This window comes from Ptiloglossa arizonensis, chromosome 13 (assembly GCF_051014685.1).
Source record: "Ptiloglossa arizonensis isolate GNS036 chromosome 13, iyPtiAriz1_principal, whole genome shotgun sequence".
Lineage (NCBI taxonomy): Eukaryota > Metazoa > Arthropoda > Insecta > Hymenoptera > Colletidae > Ptiloglossa > Ptiloglossa arizonensis.
This window is the reverse complement of record NC_135060.1, coordinates 12,779,975-12,804,806: the sequence shown is the minus strand read 5'-3', so window position 1 is coordinate 12,804,806 and position 24,832 is coordinate 12,779,975. Positions and strand designations below refer to the sequence as shown.

General features: G+C 44.3%; 1 protein-coding gene across 1 annotated transcript in view; it reads left to right on the top strand.

Annotated features, from left to right (window-relative positions):
• LOC143153934 (LON peptidase N-terminal domain and RING finger protein 3) overlaps positions 1-24,832 on the top strand; it is an 80,978-nt gene that overhangs the window by 35,909 nt on the left and 20,237 nt on the right. The window lies entirely within an intron of this gene.

Sequence of the window (24,832 nt, the reverse complement as noted above, 5' to 3'; positions counted from 1 at the left end):
GAATTTTACTTAAAATAGAAAACGCGTACGGTGAATGTTGTTGCGAAACACCGAAGCAAACTATCGAAAAAAAATGTGCAATTTCCGTCCACGAAAAGAAGGCACAGTGTTTACATTCTCGTTCAGCCCGTAGTCTGTTGCCGCTCCTGAGATAGCGAGAGATCAAGCGAGAGAGAACACTGCGCCATTGGCGTAGCATTCTTCAAATGTTGGCTATTGAGAAACAATGATTTCGTTCCTGTTTAAATACTATCACTGATTCGATAAGTTGCTCGTAATGAAAAAGTGAATTTCATTTTGTATTTGCGACGATCATTGATATTTTTAAAATTACTTATACTGAAAAGAACAAATTCGTATTTATTAAAAGTAATACAAATCCGGTTATACTCGGTCCTATCTAGATAAATTCGATGTAATTACGGTTCATATAAAAACAAGTCGTACTAAAATTGAAACAAGCATAGCCTTTACATTTTTCTTACATTAAAAATTCTCCGAGGAACTACTACCGTCCGAATCGGTTGAATCGTAGGAATCCGATGCAGCTGACTCTACAGTTTCAGTATCGTTTCCTTGATTCAGTGTATTAAAAAACAAGTTCCAATAATTGGGATATACGACGCAGAAAATGTTTGTTTCGAGCTGGCGATAAGAAATTATTCGAACTTGCGTCCCTACGAAACAGTTCCCCGGAAAATTTGTTATGCAAGGAAACATAAAAGTTATACTTGTTTCGATACAAACACGATTTGTTTACGCGTAAATCGTAATTGTATAGAGTTTATCTTAGTAGAAATAAGTATAAGCGGATTTATATTATTTTTAATAAATAGAAATTAGTTCTTTTCGTTATAAATCATTTTCAAAGTATTAACGATTATTACGCATATTGAATTCTATTTCATTACGAGCAACTTATCGAATCAGCGGTAGTACCGAAACAGTAAGCAAATTATTCTGTTTATGAATGCTCGACACTTTTATCGGGAGCCTACGCCGATGCATCTTAATACGAATTCGTTCTCACTTGGACTTGGAATCGTCATCGTTTCGAGTCAACAGCGATTCTTGTAAACACACACTGTGCCTTCTTTTCCTGGACGAATAATACATATTACGTTACGATAATACACCGCCCACGTTTTTTTTATCTTTTTATTATTGAGAAAACGTATCGTAAAGTTGAAGAAAATAAAAATTCGTCGCATTTAACGGGAAGGATTACGCTCGAAACAGTTGCACAATATTTTCGGAGAAGTTTCTTCCGGTAAGGTGAAATTTTCTCGCGTCGATCGACGATAATAATTCCGATCGCTGATTCCACGGTATTATTTTTAGACGATCGATTCCACGAACGATATTTTGTTCCCGTTATTGCCATTGTTATCTTCGAAAGGGTACGGTATCTTGAATTTCGCGAGAGCAATCATTTTCGTTCGACTCCCCCGCGTTCGAGTTTCGCGATCGAAACTTTAATTCTCCAAATCGAATTTCCATCTCGGGGCCAATGGTAACAACCGAAACGCACCGTTTCAACCGTACATTCCATACGCGTTATGGTACCTACAAGTGTGCCAACTGAATTCCCCCGGATTCGCTCTTTAGTACTTACCCTCGTAAATTTTCGCGCACACGAAATCTATTTCCACGTTATGAGGTCGTCGGGATTAATTTGTAATTGCTCGGCGGATATATTTGCGAGCGTTATTTATTGTTCTCTCTTTTGGGAACGATTTACGCGCCCGATGAATTCTCCCGGTAGGAAATTCCGGCAGGAAGGACGTACTCGATGTTTCTCGGAACACGGTATACGTGGAGCCATTTTGCGGTATACACCGAACGATACGTTCAAAATCGTTACGTCACGAGGTAGGAGAAAAATTTACATAAATTTCGTCGAACGGGATCTGGAACACGGCCAGGGCGAAAAATTTACGCGCGAATCCGTGCTCCGAATAGGCGAAAGACTCGACGTTCTCGTTTTAAACAATGTCTGTTTCGCGCGGTGGTCGTCGATATTTCATCGCGCGGATGGTACCTTCGCGTTCTCGTTTATTCGCGATGGTTCTCGATGACGTGGAAACTTCCCCCTTGAATCTCTCGCAAATCCGACTTCTCGTTGACTCCGAGCGCACCGTGCGAGCGATCATGGTCTATTCGTTTCCACGTTAAATCCGGAGTTGACAAGATTAAACCGTTCCACGTACGCAGCGGAGAGCTTCCACGTACTTGTTGCCAAGTTTCGCGGCGCCCGTGAGGTAAACACCTGTTTACCTCACGGTCGCTGTAGAAAAATTGCGATTCTGAACTGTCCGTGTATTCGGAACGATCAATGTTGTCTATCGTCGGTGTGTTACGAAACGCGTATCGAAGAGCGCGCGTGTCGCGCGATTCGTTCACGATAGATCGAATATCGGGATCGCGGCGCTAAGATCCACCATCGTTGGGTACACACTCTTGGAGGATACGCGGAGTGTTGACGCGACGAGAGTCCAGCGAAAATCGTACGACCAAATAATAAGGCAACAGGTAACGATAACCGAGGAAGAGACGCGCAAAAGTTTAAACGCCCCCAGCGAGCTCGTACGTATAATTACGGTGGACGTTGCGGAGTTTCGAGTCGCGGAAGAGCGGCAATTTTCGGCGCGTTAAAACCCAAACACGCGATTGCAATCGCAAACCGTGTTCTCCTCTATTACGTACGTAAGTTTCCACGCGGATTCGGAGACGAGTTTCGATCGACCGTGCAGATCCGTGCTCGAGTTATTCTTGAAAACGCGTCTCCGGAATACTCGAACGATTATCGTTTCTCGAATACGAAGCTGACGAGCACTCGAGTACGAATAAAAATAACAAGAGAAACGAACGCAGCCCGTGGATTCGTCGCCGCGATGTAATCGTGAACGTTTCATTCCTCGAAATGGAAAACAGGGAAAGGAGCGGGAAGAATCGATACGGGCTCGATTCGTTTCGTTGGCGAGATTTCTCGCCCGGACAACGGTACGTGTTCAGTCTCGTCCCCGGTGCACGCCGTTTCGAGGACCGTTCTCGGCCGAGAATTCACGTTAATGGCCCGTGCACGTTACAAAAGTGGAGCCGCGTAATTGTTTCCACGATTAACCGGGCGCGTGCGCGCGGGCGCGCGTGGCCCGAGAAAAGAGAAAAGCCCGGAGTGGGGGTTCCGCTCGCGCGACTAAAATCGCGACGGTTAATGTCGCAACACCGCTTTTTCGAGTGCGCGTAATCGAAGCTTGGAAGGATCGGCGCGCGAAAGCGGAATACGTACGTGTGTACATACGTACGTGGACGCGCGACGGAGTACGGACAGTCACCACGTGGCCAGGCTGTGTGAGTCGCGTAACGACGGAGCACGGGCCGAATCTATTCGGTTGTAGAGATCGGCCGGCCGATTACGTAACGATAGATTTATATAAATGGTTACGTTGACACTAGAGCCCCGGCCGTAGCTGCCTCGGCCATCGTTATATTATCTAACGAGGAGCACCGCTCGTAGGTACGTCCGATACACACCGTCCGCGCCGGCTGATTCGATCATCGCGACAATTCCTCCTCCTCGTCGTCGTCGTCGTCGTCGTTGGTTTTCGCGAGCAGTTTTACTTTTCAGGTCGCGTCGAACGCCGAGGCTGCGGGTGGAAATGAAACGAGGCGCGAGGATCGATCGGCTGGAAAACGCGTGATTTCGTCGGTGTTGGCTGCATGCGCGACGCTTTCGCCCGGTGGTACGCAGGCGCGCAGGGTCGACGTTTCTGTCAATTACATAATAAAAAGCGTTATGTAAGGACGAGCGCGCTACGCGCGTAAACGTGCCCGGTGCTCGGCGACCGCCGCACGAAATTAATCGGTTCGATCTCGGAGCGAGCGGATACGCGTTCGTTCGTTCGTTCGTTCGTTCGTTCGTTCGTTCGTTCGTTCGTCCGCTCGCTCGCTCGTTCGTTCGTTCGTTCGTTGGTTCGTTCGTTCGTTGGTTCGCTCGTTCGTTCGTTCGTTCGTTCGTCCGTCCATTCGTTCGTTCATTCGTTCGCTCGTTCGTTCGTTCGCTCGCTCGTTCGTTCGTTCGTTCGTTGGTTCGTTCGTTCGTTGGTTCGCTCGTTCGTTCGTTGGTTCGTTCGTCCGTCCATTCGTTCGTTCATTCGTTCGCTCGTTCGTTCGTTCGCTCGCTCGTTCGTTCGTTCGTTCGTTCGTTCGCTCGCTCGCTCGCTCGCGCGCGTGCCGCAGACTACGGAACGCGCTCTGGCGATCCGGGAGCACCACCGATTGAAAATGATCCGGTCGATCGATCGATGTAACCGCTCGAAGCGACGCAACGCGCCTTCGATACGCTGTGAGAAACACGTGTAGCACGTTGGTAAAGTTTGCTCCGATTCGCGGCGAGTCGAACGATTTCATTGAAGGCCTGCTGTAACTGGTTCGTTATTGGACGTGTACGTTTGCGATCACTCGCCGCACCGGAAGAGATATTCTCGATGCGGGCGTGCTCAATGCCGGCCGATCGTTTCGCGTCGGCCCCTCGAGGGACCCCGAGCCACGGTGGGCCCTACCGTACCCGAACGTGCGACGAAATCGAATTACCGAGTCGAAGTAGGAAGAAACTGCGTTTCTTTACCCCGAAGAGATCGAAAACGATCGCAACATCGGTCTCGGTTCTTAAAACAATTGCCAGAATATTTTACCGATCGGTTTATCGATTCGGTTTTGAAGAGTATCGGTAGGTATATATATTCTTGTACGAATCAAACGATTTCGTTGGACGACAATGCGATCGCCGCGTTAACGGTACGTCGATTGTACGATTAAATTCTAACAAAATCACGAATAATTGAAACGTTTAAGAATAATTTTCGAGAATAAATTTAAAAAAATAAACCTCCACGAACGATTCAATATCTCACTTAAAACGTTTCATACGTATCAACGTTCTGGAAAATTCGATGAGAATTAAAAAGCGTAACGAGATCGGTGTAAAAACGTACCGATATTAGTACCGGGATCGATACACGACCGAAAAATAAAACTTATGTAATGGAACCGATATAGAACCGATATAGATTCCGAAGAATCGTAAACAAAATCGATACGAGCTAGAACCGATATATCTGTAACGGTTGTGACATTTTTCGATCCGAACCGATATATAACAATCTGAAACGGTTATTTTCGGAATCGTTTCGATCTCTGCCTTGATTGGATATGCGCGTAAAACGGTTAAATACGTGTTAAAATATTTTCAATAATCGCTTCTCGCGTATAGAGAAATTCATCCCGATAAAAGTTTCGATCCGGGTATCGAATTTTACGGCGCGAAAAACTCTTTGAAACATTCGTTTCTATAATGAGAAATTATGTAACGCCGGCGCGATGATCCTTTTGTAACGTATTTCGGTATTCGTAGCATTGTACGACGGTCATCGTTGAAAGATGTTTTCGAAGAAGCGATGGGTCAGGAAATTGGAAGACGATCGAGAGATTATAGGTTGCGAAATCGATGCGATGGAGAATTTATAGTGCATTTTCTGGAAAGGTTCGGTAGTTTCGAGACAGGAATAATGAGGGATCGTGGAACGAGCGTAAGACGGATTCGGGATTCAACGAGGGACGAAATATGATGCGAATTTTAATCGCTGGCGTGTAAAAAAAAAAACGAGCTCCGTTTTTTCGATCGGAAATTAACGAACTTCCGTTCTAAAGAAAGCGTACTGTCGTTATTATCGATATACATTGATTCGTTAATAATTTAAACGAATTGAAAATTGTCCTCGTAAATGGGCCAGATTGTATACATGGAAACGATGGCACATAAACAGGGAAAGAGTCATTGGACAAAATGAAATGTTTCGCAGTCCTGTGTCTCGGTTAACGAGATCGATGTAATTTCTCATTCCCTGCAGAAAGGTACTCGAGTATCCGTGCAAACAAATTATTCGTTCGAAAGATATCCCGACTCGAAACTGTTAAAGTACCTTTCGAGTTAACATTTTCTTTACACGAGTATTCTATTATTCTCTAGTAAAAAAAAGCAATTGCGCTGTACAACTGCACGCGCGCGCGTAAGCCTGTCACGGTGACGTGCCACGTACTACGGAGCATGTAAAATCGTTTAATTTTCTCGCGCAACTTTTCTCCATCCCCATCCGTTTTAATTATAAAGCTCGACCCAGTTGCGTGGGATACCCTATTCCGCTCGAAACAAATAGAGAACTACTCTATTCCGAGTAATACTGATAAATGAGCGAAATATCAAAGATTATGGAGAAACTTCGTACGATGATAATTTTAACGATCGTCTGACCGTAGTTGCGAGCAAACCTTTCGTAACATCGAATACCTTGGAGAGCGATACGATTATCGGAGTAGAGAATCTTCTAGTTATCGTAATTATTCGAGGTAGATGTATCAGCCAGTGAAATTCTACATAGATAGACGAGAAAGGAAATCGTGATTTGTAGGTTGTCAAAGCGAACTTTCTTCGCAGTGGGCTCGGTTACTAATGAGATATTGATATCTGATCGTAGTCTTTTCAAGCTTTCAATGTGTCTTTTAATAGAACAAGCTACCACAAAGGAACCCCCTGACGATCCGTGTCGGGGGACCAGAAAGCGTTGAAAATCGGAACAATACGTGCGCTTGTTGTCGCGCGATAGAGAGAGCATCTCGTTGAACGAATGACGTACCGGAGTTGCATACAGACGAGAATACAGAAGCTCTGGAAAATAATAATCGAAACCGACACCGGACATCGACATTTTTTAAATAGATTCTCCGCGACGCGTATCTCTTTCGTCCGAATTATTTTCCATATCGGTCAAATTTACAAACTCCTTTCGTTTCGCAACGAACGCGTACGTATGTATTCAAACTCGATCCCCCGGCAAACGAGAAAATAATCGAAAATGTATTTTAATCGATCACGGTTCGAAACGAAACACTCCTTCGAGCGTAACAATCTTGCGGCAATGTACAAAAACTTGGATCGATAAATCAAAACATTTATCTAATTACGACCGTAAAAAATATAAGAGAAAATCGTTTAAAAGTCACACGTACTGTGTCAAATTACGAATGTTCAATTTGTTAGAAGTACATACTTCAGGAAGTCATTACCAATAGGAAGTAATTCGAGCTGCGAAGAAATTACGTGATTTCGAGGCGAGCCCGCGATTAGTCCTAAGTCGTGTCAGACCACCGATACTCTCTTGCAGGAGCCACGGGCGTGATTACTTTTCGTATTATAATTCGAACCATCGTCGTTGATACCATTACCCGAACGATTCTCGTAAAGCGCGTGGGATTGTTGTACAATTTACCGTGGAACGCGTTACAGCGATAGTTCGATACCATCGTTGCGATTATTGTCGCGTTTCGACGTACACTTGTCGCGGAGTAAACGAGTCGTTGCACTCGTTCACCCCTATTACTGGCCATTTTTGCGTTCCGAGTTCGCGTTTCAACCGTGCGCGTTTCGAGGCGAAATCGTCCTAAAATCGTTCAAAAATGATCTCAAAGTTATCCTAAAATTATCCAAAAATTTAAAATCGGACTAAAATCGTTCTAAAGTGCTCCGTACCGTTGGGAGCTCGTCTCGTTCGAAAAGGGCCACGGTTACTGCATTTACATTTTCTCCCTCCGTCGGCTATCGTGCACGTCGATTGCTTCCGAGGAGTGGAGAACACTGCACCTGAAGTGGTGCCGTCAAGGAGGCCGAGAGAGTAGGTCAGAGACAGTCAGGAAACTCGATCGAACGAAAGCATCAGCGGGGTGGTACTTGACCGTGAAAAATGGCTGTGTGTCTGTGCAGAGCGAAGCGGAGAGGCCAGCCAGCAATGATCGTCGCTTTCCTGGCTCGGAGAAAGCCGTACCCCTGTTTCTTTGCCTTCTAATGCGAATGAAAATAACGATCCGAGCGGTGATACCGGAGCGGTCGGTACGCGAGACGCGATATCGCTGAAAATATACCGGAAACAACGTCAACGATCGTATAGAAGACTCTTCGAGACTTTCGTGAAGTGTGACTCGCGCGTAAGTCGAGTGTCGTTGGTTGTTCGTGGCGTAGAGTTTGTTCGAGATGTTTCTTCCAACACCCCGAAACCGTTAAAAGGAGGTTAATTTTCTATTTCAGCTCGTATTTCGTTACTTTCGTTGCTCACGGTTCGCGTTACGTAACATCGTAACGGACAAACGACAAGAAAGTTGTTAGGTAGATGGATACATAGGAGATCGATTCGTTAATTCGAAAGAGTCGTTATTACGCAGAAATAAATTCTTTTGCGATTGCGCAAGTTCCGTGCTATTACAGTGGTAAACGCAACGACGTAAAATGGGATTCAATTTGTAAAACGATCGGAAGACGTCCAATCGTGGCTGGCCAACGTATCGCTTATTATACCTGTAAAGTGTCGTTACATAATGTTACCGTTTACAACGAGCACGACATGCCGGAGAAACGTGTCAGCTAGCGATAAACAATGATTTCCGCGCTCTGGTTCGAGGAATCGTGCGGTCGTTCCGTCCTTTGTCGCAATCGTAGGCCACTTTCTAACATCTTCGTTGATCATCCGTGTACGCGTACACCGTACACGCGTACTTCGATCGCATTCGAAACTTCAATTTGGATGTTTCCGTTCGAGCAACACGAATCGTCGCTTCGTGTTCGCTTTCGTTCGCTACGTCCGTTGCTGCACAGAAGTTTAAAAAGGTAACTCGTGACGCGTTGAAATAATATTGAGATAACGTTATCGAAATTGCCACGGCAAATGAACTTGCGATATTTCCGTTGGTACAAAGAAACGTATAAAATACTCGTATTCTCGTTCGGAGAGACATCGAATTCCGAATTTTCCGATCGTTTCGTTTATAAATTCAACGTTTCGATCCACGAACGACGAACACCGAGTACCGAGTTCCAAATTTTCGATATCGAATTCCAAACTTCGAATTCCAAATTTCAATTTTCAAATTCCGGCCACGGAGAAACTTCTGTTCCAGATATCTGGATACCCTCTCTGAAATTCCAAGTTTCGAGCTCGTAAATTCCCAGCTCGGTGTCTTAAATTTCAAATTCGAGGCATCGGAGATTCGATAGGACGTATGTACTCGGAGCTCCGGTTTCAATCGCGAACCACCGAGTACACGTATCTACGAGAACGCCAAGTGCAAAGGGCGTTATCGCCGATAATGCGCGTCTGAGTGCACCGTACGGCTCTTCGAATCGGTTACAGCGTAGTAGTTCTTCCGTCCCGATGGAACTGTACTTCGCTCGGGTTCACCGTCGAAATCAGCGAAACGTTTACAATTTGCAGAGTAAATCGCGGGAATGGGATCGTAATCGTTCACGGAGTCCGCGCCATTCGCGGTCGAATCGACGGTCTGGATAATCCCGATTTCCGCGCGTCTTTCTTCAAAATTGTGAAAGCTCGGCCGCGGTCTCTCCTCGCCTTTCGTTCGCCGTTTTCAACAGTGCGCGGCGGTTTCGTTGCGTAAGGGATCCGCCAATGAGCGTCGCAATTATTTTGGCCCGCGGTCGGTTTCCCGCAAAAGCGTCCGGGAAGCGTCGCGATGGACGTTCTTCGGCGCGGCAGGAAGAGCGACCGGCTCGGTAAATTGGCCAAGAGGCTCGATCGAGGACGCGTTACGAAGCTGGGAACGCGCTTACGCGTTCGCTCGATTTCCAAAGATGATGCAAACAGCAGCGCGCGAAAAGAAATATACGCGAGAATACTTTGGCAAGTGGCGTGTCAAGGGACGCTGCCGTCCCGGCGCACGTACTACCGGGCGACACGTGGAGCATTATTGATCGTTGCCAGAATAGAAGGAGGGAATACAAGTACGCGAGCTACGCGCTGTTGATATCTCGCGCATTCTTTTCGATGCCTGAACGATAATTCGCGACTTTTACGCTGCGTTCCAAGTACCCGAGAATAAGTAACCTGTCCTTTGTATTGCGATTTTTATCGCACGAATCGTTCGACCCGTTCGATAGAATTCGACGAACTTTACCGTCTTCTCTTTAATTTCGGAATTACGCGTATACGAGTTATAGCTGTTACACGAGTAGCTATTATTTTTAGTTTCTAGGCGATGATTTAATACGTAACTTCGTACGAACACTGTACAGCCAGAAATCGCGCACGTATGCGGATATTCCTTCCGCGATGTGCAACTCTTTCAAAATCTCTCTTGACTCAAATTCGCGGTTTCGCGGCAATCGCGTCCAACGTGTCGCTCTTCTGACGCGTGTTTCCATCGTATAACAGTTTCGTTACCCGATCTACTTCGACTAGTAGAGACGCCAAAGTGCTCGGGCGACGAAACATTCTTTGGATATTGAACTTCGTTCGAACAGAAACGAACAGAATCGACGGTTCGTTTAACGCTGTCTTTCTTCGGGCTTTCGCGCAATATATTCTTCTTCACCGATCGATACTATTACGATAGATTGTGTCAACCTCTTCTTGTATCGCAAAACGAAAAACACGAGTTTCGTACGTTCGGGACATTTTCAACGAGACCGAGCGTACGATCGAACGAAGCAACGCTTCGAGATTAAATATTTAACACTAAATTTACCAACCAGGCAAAACGACCCATTCCCAACTGCTTTTGCAAAGAAATCGATGTTACAAGATATTTGCTTCAAATTTCGCGACATATTTCCAAAAGACGTTACGAATTCTTCTATTCTATACGTACGATCAATTTCATACGTTTCTCCCTTTTCTCAATCGTCGCTTCAGCCGAGCCACGTACGAGGAACATCTCAATATACCGGAATCCATCGGTGGTTCGAGTATTAAGATCCTGTGTCGTCCACGATGGAGTACGTTACGCATACAATCGTACGTTGGAGTATTCGAATACGCGAGGCTCTAGCGTATCGCTAAAAATGTTCGAAATGCGCTCGAGACTGTATTTCGAAACGCATCGCGGTACGCGAGTCACCGGTTGAAAATACTCGAAAATGTGTCCTGTATCGTGAGTCGCAGGTACCCGTTCGCAAATCCGATCGTACGTAGGACAGGGACGCTGGTAAGACGAACTACCGCGAGACCGTCTTCTCGGCGTCTCTCGACACGTTGGTGCAGCTGCATCGGGCGACGCATCGCCGTTGGATCGAATGGACGTCAGCCGTTCCGGCGCAAACAGCTAAGCGTTACGTAAAGGTCGGTCACCCGGCCGCGTACTTCATCGCGGTGCTATCGTTGCTGCTGCTCGGTGCTGCTGTTGCTCGCTGCTGCGGAGGTACAGCGGCCCGTTAACTCGCTTCTCGAACTCGACCTTTATCTTTTTCTCACGCCTCTCTCGTTTGGCCGCTTCGTCGTGATTTCTTCCTCGCGTTCTTCGATGCGATGCTCGAAACCGTTGAACCGCGCACACGGTCCGCGCGAGTTCTTCGAATCCATCGGGTTACGAGAGGATCGACACGCGTACCGAACCGTCGATCGTTACGCGCAGTTTTTTATTTCCCAAAGTAGTCGTTACGTTGCGATAAACGCAACAACGACTTCGGTAGTGCCACATGTTAATGGAAAACGATCCATGTTGGGTTTCGTATTGCCAAAGAAAGGGTTAGGTCTGGGCGGTCAACGGTTCGCCGTTACTTTACTTTTCGGTTTTCTTCGGTCAGTCACGAGCAGAGGGTCGAAAAAAGCACACGACACTGTTCGTCGTTCGCGTCGGGTTAAATCATTGTATTACCGAATACGCGAGATCGCTGTGTATTACAATAAACTAGATATCGTAATCTGAACTTTTACAACAAGAGGGGTATTCGAGTCGCGGCCTAACGAGTACATTGTAGTAATATAATGGTGTGGATGTTGTTAAATTATCACAGCCGGAACGTTTCATGAAACCAATCTGCTTGTAAGCCACGTTTACGATATTGTTGCTAGTTACGCGTCGCAATCTCGCGAGACGTCGCTCGTCGATTTGGTTGCGCTAACCAAATTCGAAAACGAAACTCGATCAATTTTTAGCGCAATTGTGTACCACGAGAAACGATCTCGACAAGCGTCAGAGTTTCTCGGCGAGGTAAGAACGCTTTGGTTACCACAATGGACCCTGATACTGTACCCCTAGCTACTCCGCAAATCTCCTTTTTCCTCCTCGATTCGAGTTTGCCAACAGCAGTGTTTCGTTTCGAAGCGCGATGAGAACGAAATATCCGTAGAAGAAACAGACTGGACGAAGGTTGTATCGTAGCGGAACGCGTAGCAATAATTCGAATCCCTGGCTTGAAAATCGTTGGGGAATTGAACAATACGAATATTCGAACCGTTTAAAACGGTACCGAAATCGAGAGTATCGAACACTGCATTATAAGCAAATTTCCCTAACCTACAAGTTTGATTTTAATGAAAGCGTATGTAAAGTATACCGGCGCGAATACGATGTAATTTTATTGTCGATAAAAACTGTTCTCGAGAGAATAAAATCAAGACCCGAAAATTTAACACTTTTTTGAAAATTTAACACTCTAATACGATTATTTTGAGAGGTTTTTTCCACAGTCGAACGATATTGCGCTTAAAACTGAACATTTTTGTCGTATCTCGCACGATTACGAAGTCAGCCTTTCCAATGCCATTTTCTCTTCGATATTTCAAATACAACTTCGCAATACAGCAAAACTTTTTATATGAAAAATGTTCGACTCTTAGTATTGTGTCGTTCCGTTGCAAAAATTTCCAAGAAAAGTTCCATTGAAAAAATAAAAAAAACATTAAAACCTTCGTGGCTTGACTCTACCTTCTTAAGGAAATTTTCTGCGGATGAAAAAGTTTCTCTATGTGTGCACTATTGTGCTCCAAATGCGCACAAACTTCCGTTAAAATTGATTAAGAAGAATTTCCTTACGATATAGCGTACGAATGCTCGTTGGGGCCACTGTATATAAATCTACACGGTGAATACACGGTACGTAACTCGTAACGTTACACGCGTAGATGTATGCACGCGGATCGTTGGTGAGAATAGTCCACCGCTCGAAATAATCGTTACGTTCCGGATCTTCGAGACGTTCGAGACTTTTTGGAGAACTGGTTTCGAACGATCGAGAAACGATTCAGGACTCGACATCGTTCGAAGAGAGTCAACGCATCTCGAGCCCATTGCTGAACACGTTTCTGTAAATCTGAACGCGCTCTCGACCATGTGTTCGAAGAGAGTCGATGCTCGTAGCGATATCCCGAGAGAAGAGGTAGCTCGTGACGTGGTTCACGGTCGAGCAAGTGACCTTGAGCGGTTAGTCGAATTTGCCTCGACCGTAGGTGCGTAACCCAGAACTTTGTAGACTTCGACGACGAATTTAGACTCGGTAGCGAAAGCGAACGAATATCTTTTGGAAAATAATCCACACGGAATTGTTATCGGTCGAACGACCGAGTGACTCGTGACTAACGAACAACCGATTTTTTTCGGGAACAATTTCTAACGGAGGAAATATTCGCGCGCTACCGAATCGCTGATTTTAGACTCGGAGAACGATTTACGATTGTTCGAAAAGTATTTTTACTCTCGTAAATTTCTTCGAAACTTCGTATTTGAACGTTTCGAGCGACCGAATAGAATTAGGAGAAAGATCGCGACGACGCGGAAACTTTGCACGAAAAACAAAAGCAACCGTGTTTACACTCTCCGAAAGGTTTCGCTTATCTCGATTAGCATATCTTGTTTCATCGATCGGAGAAACAATGGATAATTCGTTGACCAGACGACGGACCTCGAGCGAAATTGATAAAGATTTCAAATAAATTTCACGCTTCGGTCGAGTTCCACGGGGGAACAAAGCGTATTATCGAAAATATGGGATTCGGCTACAATTGTACCGTACAATTCCCATTTCACACACGGGTACTATTATTGGAGCAACGAATGTCGAATATCGATTGGTCGTTCGTTTGTATTCAAGAGACGAAGAGACCAAGTCGGATAAATCCGTGAAAGTGAGCAAACAGCGATAGATTTCAAACTGTGTTTCATTTTTCTCAAAAACTCAAACTCCCAAGTTCGTGAAATTAGGTGCAGATACTAACTTGAAGCAATGGTGTCCAGTTCTTGCACGAACACGTACCAACATCGGAATTCTGAACCGAGAGCTCGCAAGATAAGTCACGGAAGTGAGAGTCCTCTTGGTCAGAATTTTTAGCTGCGTCTTCGGATCACTTGCAATTACGCGAGATTTGTAAACATTGTCATCTGTTGGTCAGTGTACCGTCTTGTCTCACAGCAGACACCTATTTTTACTTGTCTTAACGGACAGCTACGAAGCTAGGCGTGTGCAGACGCGACCCAAAGCTAATTTGCTGTCTGTTTACATTATCGTGGAAACGTTCTTCGCGAACAAAGTCGACGAACGTTCCGCTTACCTCGTGACATCTTTCTGGAAAGTCTTTTTCGCGGTTCCCAACACTAACCGTTCACGCAGAAAGGCGAAAGATCGAGTAAGAGAAGTTGAACGGACAGTACGGTCGCGATGATCCTTCGATCGTCTCGAGCGATCTATCGATAAATCTCTGGTCATAATCTCTGACAAACTCGAAACTAAGACGATCGATATAGTCGGAATAGACTATCGGAATACTCGTAATTAATACTATGCTTTTTACGTATCCTTAACACTCCGTTATTTTTCACAAGCCCGTATTATAGTTTAATACCGGTCTTCGCTAACGGTATTTAGAACAACTTCGTTTTTTCATCGTCCAGTCTTTTTATACGTCGGACGAAGGTCGACATTGAAAGCGTTGATTTATGAATCGCGATTCGGACCGTTCCATTAAATGAAATCATCCGGCTCTAATTCTCCGGCTTCTTTCGACGTCCTGTTGCAATTATACGCGAATGTCTAATTAATTATAAACGTTCCCAGTGGTCTTCTTATTTCCCCGTTTCTTGTTTCGTCCAATAGTGGTTTCTTTCAGCGCGGCGAGGCGAGGCGAGGCGATTTGTTCGCGCTTCGGTTCCGGTTTCATCTGTAACGTTTCTTCTCGCGCGATTAACTCGCGGCTAATCGATCATTCTTTTCCCCCCGTTATCGGCTTTTTAACGGTTATTTTTCGATTCTGTTCGAAGCTCGCGCGACGAATGTTCGTCGATACGACACGTTCTCGATCAGAGAATCGATGATCACTTGGATCGTCGAGAAGTTCGATTATTTACGAACATTGAACCTCGAATTATCGCGCGTACCGTGCTCCGTGTTGAAATACATGCCCGTGTTGTTGCAATAATTTAACGTGCACGTGCATTTTACGCTTTTTCCGTACTACGTATAATTCAATGAACACAGTGACCAACGAAATCCATTGTTTCGCACTTATCTCGTAAATCGCAAAGTATCAATATCGGATGAGATATGATATTTCATTTCCTGCGTTGGTTTTCGTTTTCTCGTCGTGGTCTTTCGGCGTAAAGAGCGCAGTCGTAAAAGAAAGACAAGGTTTTCGATGTCGACGAATGAACGTTCGACTCGGGAAAACCGAGCGTTAAAATTTAACGCAGTCTACCGTCGATTCAGCGGGTTAAACGTGTTAATCGATTACTCGCAGCGTAGCTCGGCAGTCGATTCCCGTAGGTAGGAGACGGTGATCTAACGCCGACTGCGATACGATCGATCGCGTTAATAAATAAAACTACCAGTTGCAGATACACGACGACCTTCGCAGTTCGTTTTAATCGTATCGCGAGCGTCCATTCAGTTCCTGAAACGGTTACTATGATTTTTGCTTCATCGATCCGTAAGCTTTCGTTCTTCCTCGAATGAAATCTCTTCGTTGGATCGGAAATTAACGAAACGCGCCGTACGTTATTGCAACCGTGTCCACAAACTCGGTTACAAAAATCTTTATCGAACGAGTGCAAACTTATAAACGTGTTCTGTAAAAGAAATATTATTGGAAAAAATCATCTAAATTACCGAAGAATCAACCGGGATATTAATTCAATAGGAATTGTACATAATTCGATAGGATTAAGATTCAGTAGAAATATTAGTATACACGTACAATTCTTATCTTATTAATGCGCTCGATGAAAGAAATATTATTGCAAAAAGTCGTTTAAATTGCCGAAAAATCAACTGGAACGGTTTCCTATTGATTCAATAGGAATTTTATATATTCGATAGGATTGAACGTCGAGGAATTTGGATGTGTGTTGTACAGCGAGAATGGATAAAAAAATGTTCCGATAACGTGCACAAGCCCGTAAACCAACTCTGTTGGAGTAACGCGCAAGGTTGTATGTTACTTTTGGTAAATCGCGGGACATACTTACGTACTTTTGCTCGTCGGATCTTTTACCGAATGAAACAAAATTTTAAGAATCGGTTGAATATTTTTATTCTTTTAGCAATTTTCGAACGACTGTGCCTTATTGTGCAACCGCTAGGCAATATTCTCGAGACGTGGACACGGACGATCTTTCCTGCCATTCAACGTTCATCGATTAAAGAGAAATTATTATCATTATTATTATTATTACTATTACTATTATAATACGAGAACAAGTACCATTAGCGTATACAAACACAACAGTAATTAAAAATAGCAGAAAGATACAAAAAATTGCAAAAAGTTGTACAAAAGATTTGACGCGACGTGTTGTAGGTAACTACAGGTAACTACAAAAATTTATGCAGCAAATTATTAAAGATGCTTAGTCTACTTGAAAAGAAGTTCGACTGGTTGCTTAATCTATTCGCTATAAGACAGGCACGGTTTATGGGGTCCGAATTGCCAATCAAAGATTTATAACGGATTGGGTGAAATAATAACGTAGGTCTTAATGACCTCGATGGTGGTCAATTAACGCCGTTAATTAATTTGCGCAAGAACACCATGTCATTAACCACTCTTCTAGTTTCGAGAGATCTCGAGCTAACGGTAGCCAAAATAGGAGCATAGTTGCGGTCAATGAAGTGACTGCCCTAATTTAAAGGCTGCAAATCACAACGCGTGTTGGACTTTTTCAATTCGGTGGTTATATTTCGTTACGTGCGGAGATCAAATGACGGATACATATTCCAGATTAGGCTCCACGAGAGAGCAATATAATATAATAATACTTTAATGGTATTAAAGTTTTTGAAATCCACCGTACAACGCTCAACAAACCCCAAGTTGATCGCGTTGTTGCAATAAAAGTCACAAATTACACCAACGGGCTATAATTTTCATTCCTTCCAACGAACTCTACAACGTTGGTAAATTTGTCCATCTCTTTCCTTAGATCGTTGTGTACGCCCATTTTCGTCGATGCAACACTCGACTATCTTTACAAAAAGCTACTAATGTTATCGCTCGAAATGGTACATTTTATTCCAATGGTATTTTTGTATACTGTGCACGTTGCTGTATTCGTCGACTCTTTCTCTCGAATCGTCCTGTATATCCGCTTTTGTCAATATCCACGAGCAACACTCGACGATCTTTATAGAAAGCTACCGAAATTCTCGCCTAAAGTGTTTCGATTCATGTTTGAATGGCATTTTTTTATTCCGTGAACGTTATTGTAGCCAATCGCGAATTCATCCGGCTAATACGACAAACATCTGGATTCTGTCGTCCGATTACATGCTCCGTATCTTCGAGCGGAGAGATCGGGCCTTGCGTCAACTTCGTTCGGCTTTTAACATCTTTTACATGCGACACATGGCCAGGGCGAGCGAGGAACCACTTAAACGACACGCACGCACGCACGCACGCACAGACAGCCGTTTGACGGAGGAGACGTCGCGATACACAGTCTCTTAAACGATTAGGCAGGTCCGGTTTTTTGCTCGTCCCCAAAAGGCAGACGCGCCTAAGGTACGCGCGTGGGCGGATCATTACTCGCATCTGTGTGCGAAAGTACCGCCGGAGCGTTGCAGCTTGTAATTCGTTCTCGGAACGAACGTCTATCGATCGAGCCTGACATCCTGCTCTCGTACAGCCCACTGATAACACCAACTTTCTGCTTCTTTGTTTCGAGGCGACGCGACGCGTTTGAAAACGAAACTGAACATCCGCCAGTACGTTTGGAGAATTCGAACTCGTATCGTGCTCGAAGAAGACCGAACTCTTCGTTCGGATAACAAACTCGAGTAACGAATAAAAGACGAACAAATTTTTCCGCCCTGTTACTCGAGTAATTCGAAAAACGAATTCGAATCGTTCGATTTTCGCGCGAAGCGTTCGCAGAAAATAGTCTGCGAATCGAAACTTACTCGTTATTCGAATGAAATTGTGTCATTTGTTTCTATTTCGAGTATTTATTTGTACGTATACAAGCGGGAAATTTGTATCGATACAGGTTGAAATAGATCCGAAATCGAGTTTCCCAAAATGGAGTCACGTTTGGAATTCGAGAGTCTATTTGATTTTTATCCTCGGATTCCTCTTCGCAAGAAAATTTAACGAAACGTATCCTGTTATTCCAGCAGATGGTAAACAAGTTTAAAGCCGAACGGTGACCATTTGTTGCCGCAAGCTGCGGTAAAATTCTTCGCGTCGTTTTTGTTTTCCGACGTTTTACGTATTTATAGTGTCCCGACAGTCGAGAGGACAGTTTTATATTCCATTCCTTTCGTAGAAGTCTCGTTTCCAGCGGGCTGCGAGTACAGTTCTAAATTTTTCACGCGCGGTGTTGTAAACTTCGTTCTCCCGCGTTGGTTCCTCCTCTCGCGGAGAACATGGAATTTTAAGTAGAGAATTTACGGGCCGTATTCACTTGGTAAGGACATAAGCGCTTTTCTGTACGTGGAACCACATTCGGAACGCCCTGTTAAGGATACAAGCGCTCTTTTGACTCGGGTTCTTAGCGAGACTGACCCCCTGCACGGAATACGCTGTTAAGAATTTAAGCGTTCTTTCAACTCGTACTTTAACTCCCATTGTAAACGTTGCGTAAACTCGAACAAAACGCTATCGATTACGATCGAATTTGTAACAGTCCGCGTAACGTTTTCAGAATAACGGCTTCGAAATTACAACGAGAAGAAAGAGATCGATCTTCACCGAAAACAAGTACAAACTTTCTATTCGTATTTGAATTTCTGCTCTTGGTTTCTCGATCTTCGATTCGATTTTAAACGTTCGAGGACGAGAACGATCGATATCGATGAAGAAACGAATAACTCGTAACCAAGATAGGAGAAATTGTTTTCGAGAGTGTTTCGAACAAGTTGCATTCGGTGGTTTGGTACACCGCGCGTTGCGAATGCACCGCACGCTGGAATGCACTTCCCGTTGACAGTGGTTTCGGAACGAGAGAGTTTATTTTTAAACGTATTCTTTTCTCCCTTTCACTGCCCGATTGTGAGAAAATTGTTTCGGCATTGAACGGAGTAAAGTTTGCAGAGGATGTGTCCGCGGACAACCAGCGAGAAATCTTCTCTCGTTGTACACGCGTGAAATTTTACTCGAAATGCGCATCGTCCGAAGACGTTGCACTCGTACGCAACCGCGTGGCGTACACTTAAATGCATCGCGCGGTGGGATGCACGTTCGGCCGGTGTTTCCCGTGACTCCTATATTCTTGCTTCTCGGACATCCGTGTCGGAAACGTTATATCGATCCCCTGCCACGGCTGGCAAAACACTTGCCTCCGTGAAACGAACCTCGTTGGAGTTTCGTGACAATTTTACCGAGCGTCGTTTTCAAGTTCGCGCGTCGAATTCTATGCGCGCTAGTTTACAAATTACCGCCATTACGTAAAATGTCTGGAACGATATTTGACGAATTAACAGAACGTCTCGTTACTCTGATCGTTCGCGAGTGCCTCTTCGTTCGAAATAATTTCAATCGTTCGTATTTATTATTACGCATAGATTTATTTATAATCTGCGACAACTCTAGATCCACCGAGAGTCCGATGAGATTCAGTTTCTCGTTGATTTAATTTATCGACGGAGAAGCGTCGCTTGTATCGCCACCGTCGCCAGATACACCCGGTGTCCTGAAAATAACGAGTACTCCGTGCACAGTAACGCAGAACACTTTTACCACGATTCGAAAGTAACCAGTATCGATTGTTCGCGCAGAGAAGATTCAATAACCATTCAAACATTAGTCGATGTAAGTTTCATCGGACAATATTCTACTCGTTCGAAGATCTCGCGCGTATCGAACACTTTTGTTACAAAACGTTGGAAAACCACCCATATTCGACGGAACATCGTATACCTGTATTCGCTACGTAAAATGTACGTTTCGACGATGGAAACCGATATCGAGAATTTCGAATAATCGCGAAAGCGGCACGACCGCGATAATTTCTCTGGAATCGATCCGTGTGGCGATTCCTCGCGTCGCGAATCTCGAGCTCGGTCTCGCGCGTAACTACGTGTTTCAACGTCTGGCGGTTTTCTCATAATTTTCTCGCGCGAGAAAGCGATTCGTCCAGTCGGTTGTGTATGCATACATTGTCGTCGAATTGCCCGGTTGCGCGAGCGAGTTGTATTCGCGAGACGCGTTTACGGAAGATTTATGCGAGACACCGGTACCTCGCGGTCGGCGTTGACAAATGGAGCTCGAATCGGTTCGACTTGGCATTGGCGGTGATCGCGCGTGCCGGAAATTCGTCCTCGACCATGCAAGGGCCTCTAGCCGCGGAGGCAATGACATTGCTCACAATGCCAGGATGCAGTCCCGCCTGCGTCGCGCGATGCCATCGCCTCCGGTTGCACTGCCCAAATCACGCTAGCTGGTTCACTGTGCAACGTGGAACGCGTTTTTCTTCTCTCTCTCTCTCTCTCTCTCTCTCTCTCGTTGCACATTCGTCGCACTTGTTCCCCGGGACGACGGTGTTCACGGACACGACCGCGATGATTAAACCATCGCGGACAACCGTCGGGATACAATGGACGACGGAGTTTTATCGTTTCGAACCGCTGGGGAATTCTCGACGAACTGTTGAAAATCGAGTAAAATTGCTTCCGAAACGAAAAAGATAATCGATGTGGCCGATACGAGCGCGCGCGTCATCGTGCATTCGTACGAAACGTGTACACATTTCGATTGTACGTTTTGGCTTTTTATACGCGAACGAAGACACACTTTCGGTATATGCGTAAAATGCACCGATACTTTTGGGGAGTATGCGTAAAATACACAATTCTAGGTTTCGGGTGTTACAAATGGAGACTTTTTTCGCATACAGAGATACATTATATTTTATACGTCGGAATGTACCGTGTATACCGAGGAATATCTAAAAACGAAGATCGAAACGTATACGCGTTTAATGCAATTGCATCGAATGGAGTACATTTTCGTGTATATTTTCGAGACGAGCCTTATCTTAAGATCGTAACGAAACTCGCGTTTAATGTATTTAAACGATTGCGACGTCAGGATACAATGGTCGACGGACTTTGTCATCTCGAACCGAAAAAGGTAATCGATACAGTCGATGCAAGCACGATATATTTGTACAAAACGCAGCGATATCTCGACCCTCGTTCTGGATTTTCGAGGATATCACAAATGGAGATACACTCCGGATATATTTACGTAAAATACATAGACACTTTGATCGTAGTTTTTCGGTCTTCCTTGTTACGTAAATGGAGATAAATTCCATTTCGTGGACTGAGTAAATTTTATACACCGAAGAATATTCGAAAGTATCGATCTTTTATCGATCGTGTATAGTATTATTTATTCGTGTAACGAGCACGCGCCTCAGATTTTACTTATAAAATTAATTTTCTCGATCTTCTATTGCACGATTTTTAATTCATCTTCCGAGAAATAAATTGTTTTACGGTCGTTCGTTCTTAAATTAATTAATGCGCGATACTAAATGGTGAGCGGCCGAACAAAATATACCGTTACTTGATTTTACATCGGTCGCGTCTTCTACCGATCGTATCGATGAGTAATGCGTAACCACAGGTATTTGAATACTTCGAATCCGAGGCATTAAAATTTGTAGATTAGAAAAATTCCCGAGTTTCGGACAAACGGTGAACATTATTCGATGTTGCCCGGATGCGATAGCAGAATGTAAACGACCAGTGTTAGGTGCCAAACAACGATAAGAATGATAAAATTGATGAAGTTTTATCGTATCTTCTTGCCCAAAGAGACCACCTCGAGCGTTTCCTCTGGCTAGCGGGTTAAAAAGGATACAAATGAATGTTCGTGAACTTATGTTCGTAAGACATTGTTTCATCTGGACAATTGAATGGTAAACAACGACGGTAAATTTTAGCTAAGTATTTCTTTGCTACCTTAGTTCGGAATTCGTACGTCTATAGTCTACGCGTTACACGTATTTATCATTTTATTCGTAATGCAAATTTATCGAGTCACATTCGTAAGAACCGAGCTCCTTGCGTCCAGTATATAAATCATATTTACTCTACTTTATACGCTATTACAACGTCTGGCTCGTAATACTGTTCGCAGTACAGGATTGCCCTCTTAGAAGGAATGAAACTGGATGGTAATTGAACGTGCAAACTCGAAACTTCGACAACTCCCTTTGACATTAAAATGAAATTTCAACGCTACGACCCGGGAGTCTCGAATTTCTCTCTATCGAAGTATTTTTGAGTCGCTTGGCTTTCAGCTAAAATAAGTGTCGCTCGTTTCCGGGTAACGTGGCAGTAATTTTGTTATAAACATTCAGAGGATGTTTCTTCTCCGTGTCGAGCAAATCGATCAAAGTTACAATCGTTCGACAATTACCTATCGATGAATAATTAAATTTCATAGATAATCAATTTAATTGTAGCGAAATTGTGGATCGATCGAAACGATCATTGTTCACTCGATCGATAACTAAACGTTATTACTTTTTACGTATTTAATTACATCTTGCCGGATAAGAAAGAGGAAATTTATACGACGGTACGCGCGAAGGGCGAACTGTTTCATCGCGTCGTTTTATAATTTAACAGCGTTACACGTGGAGGTTAGAATCGATTACCTTCGACGTGAAAATACACAGTTGACTCGTTTCGCACAGTGTTTCTGTACATGGGAGGACATCGAGAAACGATGTATTTGTACAAAACGAACTCGTGTTTGCGCTCGATCAAAATTACGCAACCGTAAATTTTGATTTCGATGCCGTTACAATGATTCGAGAAATTTGTCCAACTACGAGCAAAGGAGCATCGAAACGAGACGACGCGTTTACGGAAACTTGATACGAAGTGGATTAATTTTCAATGAAAAGGGAACGTTGAAACGTTTAATGGGACGAGAGTATTTTGCTCGCTGCAGTCGTATGTGCATCGCTGCGAAGGGGAACGCATGCCATCGAAATTGCGACCGCGTACAGCCTATTTCGAGAAAGTTACAAGACGATGTTCCAGCGCGATTACAGGCATTCGGCAAAGACGAGCGTCTACTTATAGTAAACTTTACCTTGAGGAAATTATACAGAATGAAACGCTGTATCGTGACGATTCGATCGATACTCGCGAGACGAATAACAAGAATGAAATTCTTTATCCACTTCCGAATCATCTTTACGGCGATGCTTATCATTATTGTTACAGCGCGACTTTAATTGCTTCTCCGTGAAAAAACTTGATCGTCCGCGTTTAACGAGGCGGGAAAAAATGCTCTCGTTCGAATAGATTCGTACGATCGGAATTTCGATTTCTTTTCGACAACGTTCGTTGAATAATTAAAGCCACTATGGGAAACTAATTTCGGTCGTATGGTTTCTACTTGATCAGCGAAGCGTACTTCAAATCGCGTATTTACCAAACGAGAAAATATACCTTACAAATTGTCGGAGTTACCGTTTAAGAATATCGCGGGATACAATTGAACTTTTGCCTATTTTCGTTCATTTATATTCGTCGAGGAATTCGTTTCGTTTTTGCAAAAGTCGGATTTACGAATGCGAAGAATGAAAATAAAACTCTGCGGAGCTCCTTGGCTGGGGAACTGTTACAGGAAACGTCGCGTTTCTATTTATTCCTATCCGATGTGGATACCTCGAAGTAAAATTATTCAATTTTTCTCGCGATCGGTGATTCGCGAGACAATGTCGATTCGAACGGCCGTAATCGAAGAATATCGTTAGAAAAGCTCGTTGATTCGCGACGATGTTAAAATTCGTCGATTCGAAGATCCTGGCATCCTCGAGGCGGTTGAATGCAGAGCACGACGAGCGTTCAATTCCGCTCACCGGTGCTTTATGTAAGCCAATTAATTTGTGCGGTTTAATTCGAGCGTACCAATTGCGAGCTTTCGCTCGCGAAGATCGACGCGCATTCTCCGTTATAGTCTCGACGTATCAACACGATCCACGCAGAAGACATTGTGTATTCCATGTACCGAACCCCGTCGAAGGTCGAATCAATGAAAGAGAAAATTATTTAGCACGTATTGCGCTTTCGGAATAAATTCGACGAGGCCGAGAAGCGTGTACACGTCCGTAATCGCCTACGCTCGCGTTGCGCAACCTTCGTAGTCGGCATAACTCATAAGCGAATTGCATCGCCTTGTTAGGCGATTTTCAGCATGTTACATCGAATTTACGAATCAACGACCTCGCCGTAATAGAGAATCGAGTCGTCGGTACATTCGGTGTCCTTTCGTCGTCCGTTCTGCGAACCGATAGGTAATCGATCCTCGAACAGTTGCGATAAATCTTTTACTCGCGAGCTCCTTCCGGAAATTAATCCACCGTGACCGTGCAACGTAGCGATCAAAATTTTCATCGTGGATTCTCGATCGCCCGTGAAACTGACGAAACTCGAATTCGGAAACACCCGAACGAAATCCAGTCGTGCGAATTTTCGTGTCTCCGTGGAATACCGGAGTTGGAGATTTTCTCGAGTTTATTAGAAATTCGAAACGAAGGAAAA